The following is a 14569-nucleotide window of genomic DNA, read 5'->3' as shown; positions in this document are numbered from 1 at the left end:
TCGTTGAAATTTCGTCATATGGTGTTACGTTTCCATCGTGACATAAAATATGATTAATGATATATACCCAACTGTTACAAGATCACTGGTTTACATGTGTCACATAAAAGATATTTGACATGTAAAGTCTGGGAAAGTGAATTTTAAACATTAGAGAACCGCAAAATCTGGGTTTCTTTAAGAGAATGAGAATGAATATTGTCTGATAGCGTGGCTGATAGGCTGTGAAATGGATGGTGAAAACGCAGATAGTGAAGGACTTTCAATAAATAAGTAAAACATGCACCGAAGTTTTCGGTACAGCGTATAATGAAGGCCACCAAAAATAGATCTATCTTTCGGTGGTCTCGGTATTATGCTGTATGAGGCTCGGCCCATGAAACTTCCATTGCTAACTTTAATCTTATAAAGAATGCTAGAGGGCTGCAATTTTGGTATGTTTGATGAATGTAGGGTGGATGACATATGGAGGGTAAATATCTAGAGAAGCTATCTGATTCGGTGGTCTTCCACCAGGGCAGCCATCTTCTGGTAACCACGCAAATTGAGCAGAGGTTTAGCGCGAGTGTGATTTTTTTTTCTATTCTAATCGCAACAATGGCACGGTGCGCGGCTTGTATTTACCAAAACGGGAAAAAGCGAGTCTTCAAGAGAAAATGGGATAACATTTGACAGGTAAACGAAGCATAATAGAATTTATTCATCCTTAATTTCGTGTTAGTCAGATATTATGTCGTCGTAGCTTTGTTTTCTCTCTTTAACATGTCTCATACGTTTAGCATATTATCGTGGCACATAAATTTGATGACAATTTAATTTTGATATCAGAACACCATTAATATGTACAAGCCACATGATCCTGATGGTTATTGAAAATGCTTAGTAGTACGTAGGCCTATAGGCTGGTGTGTCAACTAGTCTCGTCTTTTAAAGGCATGTTACTGTGATGCATGAGGACGCCTGCTGTATTCTGCCTAGTCATTAAGAATTATCTGAAGTATACATGGGTGATGTAAACAAAACGTAGAAAACAACTCCTATTATAAGATTTTAAGTTAAAATAACTGATTTTTTTTTTTTTATTAGTAGCAAATCCTTTTTTTTGTGTGTGTCAACATGTCATACTTTCAACATGTTATTGTGGCATTTAATGAGCTTGTTTGTCAGTAGTAAGTTTTGTGAACTAGCCTCGTCTTGTAAAAATGTTACCATGAAAGTATTTTAGGACGACCTAACCACATCCTAGAAAAGGACTTGTATTACTCTACTCGAAGTGAAAAATATTCGTATTTTTTTTACGTTTAACAAACCTTGGCTTAATGTATGTTTTCATCGAACCAAATGTCTCATAGATTGGTAATAACAGCAAAATGAAACTTGGGAGCCTAGGCTAGACCTATGCACTCAAATTATTCATTTGGTAAGGTACTATATCATTTAAACTTTTCTCTAAGCACAAATTGTTTTCGAATACATGAATATAATTTCTCTATGGTAACAGTTACCGTTAATTATTGTTAATGAATTATTCCAAATATAAAAGTAAAATTACTTTATGACATTCCTTCCTTAACTAATCTCTCTCAGGATGGTTCTAAAGCCAAAACCTTAGAATGGAAAGAAACGACTGCTGACTTTTCTCTCGTCGGTTTTGTTTACAAATATTTGAGGCTACAGATTACATTGCAGATTTCTTTACTTCAGCTACACTAAACCTCAGAATAAAAATATATCGAAATATATTTTACAGTGATGCTTATTTACCTTATTTTAAAATAACATATTCTAATAACAATTAAATTGCAGCCCTGTAGCCTCAGTAGTTATTAAGATCTGAAGGCGGACATTAAAGTTGCTGACGGACAGACAGAGTCATCTCAGTTGTTTTCTTATACAGAAAACTAAGGAAAGATGGAGAAGAGAGAGAGAGAGGGGGGAAAAAAAAGAAGAAGAGGAAGAGAGAGAGAGAGAGAGAGAGAGAGAGAGAGAGAGAGAGAGAGAGAGAGAGAGAGAGAGAGAGCTCATTACAAGCCGAAAGTTTAGGATATGAAAATAGAAGAATTTCGGATTCATTTAAACCGTAGATATCAAGATGATTAATAGTAAATTTCGTTTAAGATCGCTGACCCTGGAATAGTTAGGTATTTAGCTCCAGTCATTTTTATTAAGTCACCCCAGCCTAAAGGACAGTCAACTTTGTCGGGGTTTAACCAAGGGCTCGGTTTAACCGGCCCCAGCGTGGGTGTTGCTGCATTCTCCCAGGCTTCGGGGCTAGCGAAATCATCCGCGTTTTTTCTTTTTGCGAGGATGCTCTGATAGGTGACATTGGGCTGTTGCCGGTTGAAATGAGGTGGTGTGCAGCGGAGGGTAGCCAGGTACAGGTATCTCTGATACATTTACATGCATACACACATACAACAGGGCTGTATTGTAGTATCCACCCAGAAGTAGCGATCTTATAACCTTGAGCCTATGTGGAACGAAATTCCTCGCTTGTGCATTCAGTCTGCAAATTTCAGTTTTTTTGGCCCGTGCTTTCGTTTGCATACTGGTTTAAACCTGAATCAGCGTGGACAGTAAAAACGTCAAATGAAAGTACGAGACTACCGTAAAATTTCTGATGCGGGAGAGAATGTTAATGGAGGGGGTAGACCTACAGCTACTATGTCTCCGTATATTCTAAAGTTCTGCTATCACAGGTCATTTGAGGTAAAGGAAATGGATCGGTTACAAAATTAATATGCAAGTCTTATGGCGAGTTAAGCTTACACAAGAACGTCCAATTTGTTGTCGAAGTAAGAAGCAATCATTCTCAGAGGTCTTTGTCGGGGGAAAAATCATGAGACAAGTGCTGTTAAGAACAATGCCATGTCACGAGATATGTCATGTAGTAAGGAACTCTAAAGGATGATTCTAGACGCATGTCAATCACTGAGAATCAGGAAGATCAGTCGAGTAATCGAGCAAAGCGAGTCGGAAGGAACTTTGAGTGACTCGAGGCTTTCCGCTGACTAATGCTACCGTGACCAGATGGGAAAAAACAGTGAGCAAGAAGAGCAGAATTCCTCAGCTCTGCGGATATTTGTTTTGATGCGTTGACTCATATATATATATATATATATATATATATATATATATATATATATATATATATATATATATATATATATATATATATATATATATATATATATAGTGTCTTGAGATTTTTACATATCTATACGTAAGTAAGCTTGCTGAGGGGCTATGTGTAACATTACTACACCTGTAAATATATAGTGTTTTTATAATATATGTTCTATGCATACATACATGATACCTGCATACGGGGAACACAAAGGCGAAAGAGAAGTACCAGTCACAACCAAGAAGGAAAAGTTAGCAAGTCATAAAAGAACAAAAAAAGACGAGAAAAAACATTTATCGTTGAAAGGCGGGGGGAGGGGGGGGGGGAGTGGCTGGGGGAGCCCTACTTGTTCTGCACGGTGACTGAATAAGTTTCCTTTTGATATCTATTTTATTAATTTGGACGTCAATTACGGGTGACACATTATCAATATGCACATGAATGCAGATTGGTTATAAATACCAATGGATGTGAGTGTGGCTGGGGTTGTACTACCTATATAAGTACGAACGTTTGTAAGGGCGTGTACGTAGTTCCATTAGAATGCGCGTGCGCGCTTGCGTGTATATTTGAGGGCGAGGCCTACTATTTAGGTTCTAGAACAAGGTATTCTCTAGACCTTGGTCTAGACCAAGGTATAAGGTCCTGGTCTACAGACCTTGTTTGAGCGTGCGTGTGATACAGTACCACCTACATTGCGGGGTCGTACTACAGCAACGAAAAAGAAAAATCACGGGTAATAATTTTTATCAACATTTTACCATTCGAGATTAAACAATATCCTGAGCTTCCTTTGGACTTTTCCATGTGGGGAAATGCCAGCGCTTGAATACTAACGGCCCGATAATAATTAGCATTATCTGTCAGCGCCGTAACTGAGAAAAGTCCACTAACTTCCAAAGACATGTTTATAAGCATTTCCAGGCTGTTTGGATGTTGGCGGTGAATATCCATCGTGAATCATAGAGAATGTAGTGCTATGTTATAAAGTTCACCATTCAACCTTCTTGGTCATTCTAATATTCTTTTGTTTAGTGTGTAATTTAAAGAGTAATTCGGAACCGCAAGCCTCTCTCTCTCTCTCTCTCCCCAAATAAAAAGAGGAAATTATATTCTGATGTGTAGTCATCAGTATTAAAAAAAAAAACTGTATTTTGTATTGCTTATTTTATGTCTCCTCTCCTCTCTCACCCTAACTCATCTCTTATTTTTACTTCTGAAATGCCAAAACGATTTGCAGCTCCCATTCTGCCATCATTCATATTAACACTCTTGGCTACGTATTCCTGGTTTAGATATACCACCATAGGCCTATTCTTGGTCTTATTTACTCTCAGCTTCTCCTCTTGGGAACATTTACAAATTCTTCTATCAGTTTCTGCAAATTCTCATGACCTATCAGTAGGATTACCATCTGCGAAAATTAGGAATTGGAATATAGAACTTAGGCCAAAGATAAGCGCTGGGACCTATGAGGTCATTCAGAGCTTAAAGGGAAATTGACAGTAGGGTTTGAAAGGTGTAACAGGAGGTAATCCTCGCAGTTGCGCATCTAGACAATTGTTAGGGGAGGGAGGGATGTCAGGTGAAAGAAAGAGAATATGAACGAATGTACGGTAAAAGGAATGAATGGGATAGCCGCCAGGGGCCAAAGGACGCTGCAAAGAACCTGAAGTGATGCACGCCTATACACTGACGGCACTACCTACCTATTCTCCAACCGGTCCCCTACGGGGCTGCAAAAAAATAAACCATCGAACACATCATTCAGGAATCTTGTTATCCCGATTTTGCAACTACATCAACTTCATTTTCCGTGGTTTTTGTATCCCTCCATTCATAAAGATATCAAAAAGCCATGGGTACATATCAGAGCCTCCACTCTACTCTACTTTTGCACCAGTCACGCCTCGTCTACATATTCAATTTTGTGCTTTTCTTCTATCATAGAAACTTTTCATTGATCTCAACAACTTATCTTCTATGTTTTATTTGTTCAATATCCTTCACTTTGCCCTTGTATTACTTTCCTCTTAAGTTTTTTGTTTCTTTTTTTTAGGTCTTCTCAAATAACTTTTATACCTAACACTAGATCCGTCTTCCCTCCTGTTTGTCAAATCCAACGCAGCTCTTAATTCATCACTATCTCTGTCATCTGTTGAACCTTGTCATCAAAATTCTACCATACGCTTTCCAATAATATTGGTTTATAATTCTTATTTTCTTTCAGAATCTTTCCCTCGTCCACACATACCTTACAAACCATTGCCAGCCACTCAGAAACAGTCCATCAGTTCCTAGCATCTTTCCTTTCTTCAGCCTCCTGTTTATTGTCCTCATTATATGCATAAGAGCCACACGATGTCTCATACTAACCAATTACCCTCTTGTGTAACTGATCTCTGCCTTGCTTTTATTATCGACGTACATTAAAAAAGTTCTCATAATACTGAGTTCACAATTTCATTACTGAATTCACTTCAGACAACACATCATATCCCGTAGAACAGCCTCCTACTCTCACTGAAGGTTTTTTTCACCATCTCATCTACTGTCGTTACTTAACTTCACCTCTCTCTTCTCTTCTGTTCACGTATCCAGTCTCATGTTTAACTTCTGCCATGCATTACTGCACTTCATATAATTTATCTTTTTGTCCTTCATTAACTATTTCATTTCTTCTCCCATCCACTCAGCACCTTTATTCATTCTTCCTTTACCCACAAACCCAACCTGCTGTCCACGTGACCCCGTCGTGTAATTTTACATTTTGCATATTATCTCTATCTACTTATCTTAAACCGTCGACTATATATCCTTATCGTCATTGTTTGCTTTTTTCGAGTCTATAAAATTCACTTGTTATAGCTGCATTAACAGCCATATTTCCATAACTTCCTATCAAAACAACTGCTTTATTATTATATTATAATATATTATATATATAATAGAATATATAAGATATTATAATATATATATAATATATATGTGTGTGTGTGTGTGTGTGTGTGTTTGCACGTGAGCGCGTGTGTGTGAGTGTGTTTTGGCATTCATTCAATCACCCGCCATGTACTCGAAACACAGAATTAGCCAAACCAACTACGTGCCTCATATAACCAAGACGGAGAGTACAGTACCTTCCCAACAAAAACATCAACATAAGTTTCGCACACAGCTGTTCCTTTGTCGACAAGAATGCTCCCTTTGCCAAAATGCTGTCACAGTTGCACATTTTTGTCGTGTGTCTCCTTTGTCTCTTGTGTCTCACACGGGTCTCTTTGTCAGCACGAGCGACGAAAACTCTTCCCGAGTCGTTTTGTATTTTATTTTCGTAAGAGCATTCATTCACGAAGTGCGTCGTCATCTATTGGGTCCGCAGAAATCAGCTCACCTGTATTCGTCTGCACGTACGCACACATGAACTGTATTTTATTGACGTCATTGCTTAGCGGTCGTGAGGGTGAGACTCGTCTCTCTAGGGAAAGTACATTGTTCAATTCCCAGGCCGAGGAAGCGCTCGCTCTGTAGACCTTACTCTCTGTTACATCCCATAGCGCCACTTTTGACCTGGAGCAGTGAAATAAGTACCTCCCAATTGTGGTACGCTCAAAATACTTAATTTTTACCCTTTGACAATTAACCATCTGGTATTCTTGATCTTGTTTTGTACCTGAGACCTTTCTCTCCAATTGTACTCATTACTCCTCCGACAATGTCTGAGTAAAGACGAAAGCGCTTGGATTTCTGACTATCATTTTTCCTGTGGGATTCGCTTATTATGAAGTCACGTGCATCTACAGTGATTTTTTAAACACACACACACACACACACACACACACACACACACACACACACACACACACACACACACACACACACACACACACACACACACATATATATATATATATATATATATATATATATATATATATATATATATATAGACAATGCAGTCCTGAAGCTATAAAGGTGAGGTTGCACTACGGTGTAGTTTGGTTGGTTAGACCGATGCTTATACCGCTAACAGCTGGTTCAGCAATTATAATGGAGGAGGAGGGAAAAAGGACTGAAGAAGAACGAAAAGAAAAAAAAATAGAAATCTCTGCAAAGCTAAGATGAAACACATTATCTTTTACTTCGAATTTTTCCACGTGTGGTTGAAACGTAATCTCCCTCTAGACTTGGAGACACTTGCACTCCCTGACAATCTGTGGTATTGAGTCTTTGGAGAGAGAGAGAGAGAGAGAGAGAGAGAGAGAGAGAGAGAGATGGCGAAGGGAATGTACGATTTCTTAGGTAGGATGTTGGTATGGTTTTTCAACTAATTTTATATATAATATATATATATATATTATAGTATATAAACTTCTTAATTCTATATACATTAACTTTTTCATTGGCGAAGGTAGCATCCCAAAACAGAGACGAAAATAAGCTGTGACCTTGACTTGCTTTAAGAGAACTAACGCACATTAAAAGAGAGAGAGAGAGAGAGGAGAGAGAGAGAGAGAGAGAGAGAGAGAGATTAAACCGCTAACTGTGTGAATAGATAAATTAGCTCCACTTCAGTAGCACAAACGCACCACAGCACGCACACACACAAACAGTCGCGATCAGAACACAAGCTCATAAACCTAAAACCTGAAGCATACGATCAACCTCTGCATAAACTGTAGCTGAACAGAAAAAGGAATTCCAGAAAGCCTCCAAGCGTGAGAGAGAGAGAGAGAGAGAGAGAGAGAGAGAGAGAGAGAGAAGCCGTTCAGGAAGGTCATGCACTTGACTGGCAGTAGAGCGACTGTCAAGGTTGTTTGCCTTTGGCAGTCCAACCCGTGTAATTTAGACCCAACGCCTTTTCTCGCGCACTTCACGGAGACACTGCTTTTCGACGAGGTTGCTTTGATTCAGTAAAAAGTAGCGTGGTAAGATGCTATTCTTACGGCTGAGATGTAACAGAGAGTATTTAGGAGAACAACAGTTTCTTGGACACTTTTTTGGGGGCAATTGGTGTGTTGAGTACAGGAATCGGTCTAGTGACAAAGGTACGTTTGATACAGTGGATGTACAGTACAAGAGCTGAATTTTCTTTTTCTTTTCATAATGTGATTTTTACTTAGCTTTTACGATATAATATATTGCCAGTCTTTCGACCATAGTAAAGGTAACATATGTACCTAATACATTTTACATTCTTAATGAAGTACATTTATGAAGCAATAATAAAAAAGTTCAATCGTTGCAAGCCTTGAACTAGTACTATAAAGTGTCTTTTGCAGAAGTCAATAAGCCGTATAACCGTATCAATTCCAGGTCAGACAAAAAAAGTATATATATATATATATATATATATATATATATATATATATATATATATATATATTATATATATATATGGCGATGGATTAGATACGCCTACGACTAAGGCCAAAAGTCTGAGGAAATATCAGTAGGTACCATGGCCAAGAAATTCGGGAATTTCTGATTTTCTTGCTAAGGGAATCGGTCTGACGGGTGCAATAATACTACCCGAAAGAGACAGCCACTCTGCATTTTGCTAAAAGAGGGTTAAAAATGATGTCATTTATCAGACAAGTGCATTTAATTTTATCTTTTTAAAAAGGTAGTTACGATATGAGGACAGGACAGTTCTAAGTCTAATATAACAAGATGAAGAAAGAACACCAGGATCAAACTCTTCATTTCTTTAACAAGATAGTCGAGTTTCAGCTAATTCATCCTCTTAAGAAAAGCCAATGATAAGACTGAGTCACATTTAAGTAATCAGAAATGAAGAAATGGATGGGGGTTGAGACAGGGGAGTAGAGGAAATCTGTGTCTTACAGGTAGACCTGGAGAACTTACCCAAGCTACAATACCCCCATTCAGAAACGTTTTTAAGATCAGAGTTGATAAAATTGAGAATGACAGAAAATAGTAGCAAAAGCACGAGGTGGGCTGGAAAAGTTTTTTGAAATACAGGTGGAGGAAGTAGGTAAAAGAACAAAGCCCTGTGAACATTATGCATAGAGGATGTTGCAAGGTCAACAACAGTTACATGCATGCAAAACATTGACTAAAAAGAGAATAGATTCACAAGGAAGAGGAGTAGCGTCATTAACAGGAAGTCTGGCTGATGAATCGTTCATCAGACGTCTTAGGGGTAGCAAAAGTATCAACAAAATATGACTTAAAGTACTATTGTAAAGATGACCAAATGTCAGTAGAATAATAATGGAGGTCTCGAGTGGATCTTGCCTTGCAAATTCGGAACTGGTTAACCATCCCTCGCCCCCCCAAAAAAAAATTGATTTATGATTCCTGCAAAGGTAAAAACTGATACAATTTTAATTTACTTTAAAGACAGTGGAAGTTAAAGCAATAGGACAGCTGTTTGAAGGGTTTAATGAGTACCTCCCCAGTGACAGGCAAAATGGATAACAAAGAACGGGAACTAGTTCATTTGAAAAATTATTGGTTAATCATGTGGTAATAAAGTCTAGGTCTTAGGCCTCGTAGGCCTTCAAAAATGCTTGAACCCAACAGACGCCCTTTTTCAGTAGTTGAGGCTAGAATATGGAATTTCCCTCTCTTACAGCAAGGTTAGAATGAGGCACATATAGCAGAAGAAGAAGAAGAAGAAGCATAAGACGTCCTTAGGCTTCGAATCAGACTTGGCGACCATGGGCTTCCACTCATGTAAGTGTACATAATCGACACGGATTCGTGAGCAAGATTTATTGATTTATGGTTACTGAAACTGGCTCACAACATCTGGGTTATTGACGCCGATTCATGGGCAACTATTCGCATTACTGCATTACTATGAATCCACATTACCGAGGCTGAATTTTCATATTTTCAACAAATATGATTCTTTCAATGTGTAGTACAAGACCCTCATGAACTGAATACATGAATTTTCATATTTTCAGAAAATCTGAGTCTTTCAATGTATATATATATATATATATATATATATATATATATATATATATATATATATATATATATATATATATATATATAAACGCTCCAAGAAGAGGTCCATTGGAGGACGAAACTGTTGGGCATTTTCTGAGATATACCTTTTTGATCTTCCTATGTGGAATACAACTGAATATTATATATAATATACAAATTTAATAATTATATAATTAATTATATATTATATATAATATATCTATAATATATATATATATATATATATGAGTTATATCACATTACCGTGATTCGTTATACATACATCGAGCTGCAAATGTCCTTTAATATCTAATTCACTCTACCTCGGAATTAATATATTTTCATATATGCTTAACCGGAGGGGAATTTTATTAGGAGATAATAGAATTGTCGGCGCCCGGTCGCAAACCCAGGACACCATACAAATCCAGGAACGTCAGTGAGGCTATTTACCGACTCTATTGTCGCCTAATAAAATTCCCCCCTTCGGTTGAGCATATATGAAAATATATTTATTCCAAGGTAGAGTGAATTAGATATTCGAAAGGGGACATTTTTGTAGCTCGATGTATGTATATGAATCACGGTAATGTGATATGACTTATATAATGGCTACGTGCTGTCATAAGCACTACAACACTACCGAGGTCGAGGTGGGTTAATGCTGGCTCCAAATCAGCGAATACCTGAGCACGAAAGGTATTTGAGGGTGAGAGACGGCATTAACTTATATTCTATTGCGGTGGTGGAGTGGGTAAATAGCTTCACTGACGTTCCTGGATTTGTATGGTGTCCTGGGTTTGCGCCCGCCGCCGACAATTCTATTATCACCTAATAAAATTCCCCTTCGGTTCAGCATATATGAAAATATATTTATTCCGAGGTAGAGTGAATTAGATATCAAAGGAAATTTGTAGCTCGATGTATATATATATAGGTGCTACTGTAGTAGGCGGTTTACCTGCATGTTTCTACACTATTTCTCCGTTTTTAGTACTAGACCCTCAGAGATCAAATACCCTTAAGTGCACTTGATCACATTTGATTCCCGAGGGCTAGTACTAAACACATTTGATCCCCTAAGTAAACCGCCTCCTACAGCAGCGCGAATAATATATATATATAATATATATATATATATATATATATATATATAGATATATATATCATTCGAGCTACAAATGTCCTTTAAAATCTAAATTCGCTCTACCTCGGCATTCATATATTTCATATATGTACCGAAGGGGAAATTTTTTAGTTGATAATAATTATCAACTAAAAAATTCCCCTTCGGTACATATGAAAATATATCACCTGATTTCGTTCCCGTCCACTTGGACAGTGGTTCGATCCCATGTGGGGACGAAATCATTATCAACTAAAAAATTCCCCTTCGTTACATATATGAAAATATATCAATTCCGAGGTAGAGCGAATTTAGATATTAAAGGACATTTGTAGCTCGAATGATATATAAATGAATCACGGTTCGATGTGATAATTATTCATATATATATATATTATATATATTTCTATAATATATATGATATATATATAGATATATATTTATAATTATATATATATATATGTGTGTGTGTGTGTGTGTGTGTGTGTATGTGTGTGTGTCGTGTGCAGGGGTGTGTATGCGCGCCAGAAAGTCCGATCTTGACTGCATGATATTGACGTGTTCAGCAACATCATACACACACACACACACACACACACACACAATAATACTCCTTATCGTACAGCGGCATCCGGCCAGCGATAATTTCGTATTTTGAACCATCATTAAACACTACATTGTTTGTCTTAGCGATGCACTTTTGTTTTCAATTCGCCAGCGCAACGGAGAAGTTTCGTCAGTTCGTGTTTGTAAACTTGTCGTGACGTTTCTCATTGTTGTCTTTGGGTTAGTTTCAACTGATGACTAATGTGGTCTGGTTTTCCTGTTTGTATTACGAAATGATTTGGTTACCCTCAATTTATTTTAGTAGATTACCCAGCTTGGGGTTAATGATTTGCGGTATTCACAATACTTTTTATTTTTACGTTCATCCTTTGCGCATTACTTCTAATTTTATTGTCCTAAAAACGTAAGTTAGTCATCTTTTATCGGAATACAAACCTCGGCTACTAGATTTGTAGATATATACTTAAAATTAGGAACTCCGCCCCTATACATTCTTCCTAAGAATCGTAAGGCTCTACCTTTCTAGCACCAACCTCTATGGGAAAAAGGCGTTTAGTGAACGCACGGTCTAAATCATGACCTAATCCAGGACTCGGTCTAGACCGTGTGTGTGAGTTATGTTTCAGTTAGTGCTCTGCATACTTCCAGACATAGACATATGCTCCTAAATACTCTTCTAGACAGCCAAGCAGAAATCGATCACTCTAACCCAGTTCACTTCATTAAATAGTAATACTCCGCTTGGAAACTATTATGCCCTAGATTCAGTACGCCTTATAAATAACCAATAAATCAGTCATTCAAGTTATTCATCAGTCAACATTAGTACATTTACTGAATGTTGTTGGTATTAGTCGATATCTGCGAAAGTAATGTATTTTATGAACTAAGTTTAAATTCACAAAAATGCTCCAAGAAGCGGAAAGATGACTCATCATTGCTGATAAGCGGCACTACCCTCATAATTATCAGCATGTCAGTACAACGAGGGTCTGAGGGAATGATGTCCCCCAGTTATTTTATTTTATTTTAATTTTTTTTGTTCCTATCCAGGTCCTGCATAGACACAGGTTGCTATAGATTTTTTTTAATTCAGCGAGATTAGGGGAAAAGGCGTGGTCCTCTTGTGTAACGATCAATCAACCGTTCATCCTCCGTCCTCGACTGTTTTGCACAGTGTAGCCTACTAACCCTGACCGGAATTCGACGGAAAGAGCATACGGAAAAATAAAATGAACGCAACCTTAGTTGAATTAGTGGCTCGTAAAGCAATTGTATCTAAAAATACAACGTCCACTTTTGAAACACATGTTGCTTGAGTCAGGTTGTTACTAAGTGAATAGAAGAGACGAGAACCTTTGTATCATTTTGACATGCTATTTTGAAGTTTTGTTTACATTGATCCAGATTACGACATTCTAGCTTCAATCTGTAACTGCAACAGCTGCTTAATCCATTGTATGATATAACCTTTGTAACATATTCTAATGGGGACTTTCGTGCTTTTAATATTACGTATTTTGTATGTAATAAAACGCATTTTCTTTACTGGAGATTGTATCACACGATAACTCCCATTTCCAGTGGTAACTAGCTGCTTTTATCACATGCATGGCTTAACCTTTGTACCACGAGTCATGAATATCCTGCTCTTCATCAATTATGTCATACGAGGATGCATCGAGGTTTTAATTAAACAAAGAAAGAAGACAGCTCCAGGAAATAGCGATTACAGCAAAAACAGATAAGCAGATAAAAACCGCCTCAGGCTCAGAGGTACAGTGCGGCTATGTCGATCGTGTAGTTGTGCGGGTTCACTCACCGGTCACGTGGGTCGAGTGTTCTGCATGCGTTGAGTAACTAGACTTCGGGTTACTATGCAAGGCTCGACACACGGGAGATAAGAGTGGACGTATCGATCTAATTGTTTTTATTTTTTATTTTTTTATTTTATTTTTTTTTTTTGTACGTGGAAGGGGAGGAGCGTTCTTCATCGACATGTCAGCCATACTTCATAAATCGTGACAGTAATTTGGCTGGGTATGGTTGGATCTCTCTTCTCTCTCTCTCTCTCTACTCTCTTCTCTCTCTCTCTCTCTCTCTCGTCTATTATATATATATATATAATATATATTAATATCTATATATATATATATATATATAATATATATATATATATATATATAATCAATTTTCCTTATACATACGTGAATGTCTTATATTTGTAAACATTGTTCACAAGCTATCATTTCATATCTGTTCACTTTACCTTGGGAATCACTTGCACCCAAGGACAATTATCATCATTGATTAATAAACCAAAACAAAGGATCGAATGATGGCCTGAGCAGATACACGTATCAATTATAATTCCGTCAGGGTGTAAGTTATTCCCAAGGGAAAGTAAATTCTATGCTAAGTGATACATGAAGCAAAAGGAAATGTGTTTGTGGACAAAAAAATCTAGAATGATTGGCCAACTCGCCTTTATGGAAGTGACGTGTGGATGCTGAATGCCAATGAGAGAAAGGGATTGGAGACTGCAACTCTTTTCGTTCCTTTTACTGTACCTCCTTTCATCTTCTCTTTCTTCCATCTTACTTTCCACTCTCTCCGAACGACTGATTCATAGTGCAACTCTTTTGAGGTTTTCTTTCTGTCAGACTTTTCAAACCTTGTACTGCCAATTTCTGTTTCAGCGCTGTATGACCTCATGGGTCCCAGCGCTTGGTCTTTGGCCTAAGTTCTATATTCAATTCTATACATCCATACCAAATCTCAGGTGG

General features: G+C 37.5%; 1 protein-coding gene across 1 annotated transcript in view; it reads left to right on the top strand.

The window, feature by feature from the left end:
* Window positions 1-6514: 6514 nt before the first annotated feature.
* LOC135195013 (prostatic acid phosphatase-like) overlaps window positions 6515-14569 on the top strand; it is a 113065-nt gene continuing 105010 nt past the window's right edge. Inside the window, exon 1 of the mRNA XM_064221288.1 lies at window positions 6515-6534. The gene's annotated coding sequence lies outside the window, so the exon portion shown is untranslated. The remainder of the gene's footprint in view (window positions 6535-14569) is intronic.

Source organism: Macrobrachium nipponense, chromosome 15 (genome assembly GCF_015104395.2).
Source record: "Macrobrachium nipponense isolate FS-2020 chromosome 15, ASM1510439v2, whole genome shotgun sequence".
NCBI classification, from domain to species: Eukaryota; Metazoa; Arthropoda; class Malacostraca; order Decapoda; family Palaemonidae; genus Macrobrachium; species Macrobrachium nipponense.
Note: the sequence above shows the minus strand (reverse complement) of the source record. Positions and strands in the feature narration are given on the sequence as shown.